A 2,637-nucleotide genomic window follows, 5' to 3' on the forward strand; every position below is an offset into this window, starting at 1 on the left:
CTTGTGTATGTATAATTATAATGACTATGATGCATATTATTGTGATTATGACAATGAAGAGTATGTGAGTTCTGGCTGTTTGTAATTTATAAAAGCCTCTTTAGCTTTTTATCATTTAAATTATATTTTCTTTTTATGATCGCTGTAAGTACCTATATTAATTAAAGTAAAAGTAGCTACATAGTACATACATATAATTATTTATATCTCGGGCCACAGTACTTCTTTAATGTTAGAGATTACAATCACAGGATGCATGAACACATCACTCTCCAGACCCATTAGATAGTACAGTATCTCCTCATACTACACATGAATAGAGTATGGTAATGTCTATGCATTGTATACTAATTGTTTACCATGTCCTCTAATTCAATTGGCCATATTTCATTGATTCTATGCTTGAACCTTGTAGCATTAGATTGGTATAATTGCCTCAGGATTAACTTTAAATTAATTGTAAGCAATTTTACTCTATACATGTATATGTACCTCATGTTCCTTTATTGTAAGTCTAATGAACTCTCTGCTGAATAAACAATTCCTGTGTAATTAAATTAAGTGCATATGTGATATGTACATGTATTTGCAAGTTTGTACGACATACTCATTACATTGCGATCTGTCCAGTGCTGGAAAATTTTTTACATAATATTCCTTACCCCAGTCACTACATAAATTGAATAAATCTTCATCGTTATTGTCAACATTATCGTTCATATGGTGATGAAAATTACGTACTAAGGTGTCACTAGAGTTTCTTTTAGCTAGAAATTCAATTATTTCGTGCACTTAAATATTTCAATAGAAGCATACTATGTTCATTGATTAACTTGTCCAATTCTTTAAATGCTGAGTGAATAAGGGAACAGTCCTATACATCTACAATGTATTTAAGGCACACACATAAAATATGCTTATACAGCACATGTACTGTACATGTAAATTTCATTTACAGGATCAGGGAGGCCTACTAAGATTTCTGTAGATGTGCTAAGAATAGTGAAAAAACAGTATGCAGCACGATGACGAGACCGCAGCAATACAGCAAGAGAAAATTTTGGTCGAAAATGGTCACCCTATTTCTCTCAAAACAATTTGAGTTCTCGGCAAAAGCTTGGCTGGACATTCAGGGCAGCACCTACTGCCAAATGATCAGCGAGGGCAACAAGAGGAAGAGGTATGAGTGGGCACTTTTGAATTTAGAAGAGTCACAGATGAATGAGTCCTTTAGCGATGTTCTATGGACTGATGAGTGTAGCATATTGCTAGAGTCTCACAAGAGGTTCTGCTGTAGAAAGACAGGTGCTCCTGCAAAACCTAAACCACGATTAGTGTTTTTCTTATGCACCAATTAACTAATATAATATAAATTTATTGAACTTTGATGCTAAAATAATAGTAATTAGTAACACTAAATAAGATACAATTATTTTGTACATTAAATGTCACATACCTTATTTTACAATTAGACCAAAGCACCCATTAAAAGTACATGTATGGGCTAGAATAAGTTGCAAGGGTACAACTCCCATTGTTATATTTGATAGAAAGATAAATGCCACAGGGTTCATTCAAGTCTTGATGTAAGGATTGATCCCATATCTTCAAAATGTTGACAGTAACCCCAGATATATGATGGACAATGATCCAAAGCACACATCGAAGAAAGCTGTAGCATGGATTGTTGAGAGGAATATTAACTGGTGGAAAACACCCCCAGAATCCCCAGACCTCAATCCAATTGAGAACTTATGGCATCAACTCAAAGAGCACATCAGGGAAGTTGTCAAACCTAAGACCAAGCAGAAGTTGGTAGATGGTATTTCAGAATTTTGGGAGAATGTTACTATAGAACAGTGTCAGAAATATATTAAACATCTGAAAAAGGTTGTGCCCAAGGTAATAGAAGAAAATGGACCCACTGGATACTATAATTACTAATAATTAATTAATAATGAATTAATGTAGTTCATGTACAGTATAATAATGACGTATGTAATTTTTACTCTGTATCATCAATATAATAATCTATATAATCAATGATCTCTTGCAATACATGTACACAATGTAGTATACGTTATTAGCTAGTCCATAATAACTGGTAGTGATTTCTTCCTGAGACCACTTGCATGGTGATTTATTGCGTTGATGCACTTGGTCCATATCGGCTCAAATTCCACTAGAGTGTCTATGTACTGAGGGTGTAAGCTTACAATTTTTTTTAAGTGCCTTCAATGTGTCTTCTTGTAACGGCAATTTGCTATGCATTCCAAACACTGTGGATTTTTTTAAAACTTCTTTCCCAAAATAAGACTCTGATGCAAGTCACACTGCCATACGACCAACATTAGAGACATTCCTGAACTTAGGATACTTTTCGATGACTTTGTCTGGGTCTAGTAACTTCTGAGATTCCAATGGTTGAGTGACATTCTTAGAAGATGACTTAAGTGGGCTAGTCAAAGGAGGTAAAGGAGTAATAGGACAAACTAAGAATTGAGATGGTTCAACCAATATTGGTGGAGGAAGTGGAGGTGGGCTAGTAGTAGGAGGAGGAGATGAAGCAGCAATATGTGAATGAACTGATTGAGTAGAGGGTGGAAAGAAGGCTGGAGTTTCAGGAGGCTCATTATA

Source organism: Amphimedon queenslandica, unplaced genomic scaffold (genome assembly GCF_000090795.2).
Source record: "Amphimedon queenslandica unplaced genomic scaffold, v1.1 AMPQUscaffold_13370, whole genome shotgun sequence".
Lineage (NCBI taxonomy): Eukaryota > Metazoa > Porifera > Demospongiae > Haplosclerida > Niphatidae > Amphimedon > Amphimedon queenslandica.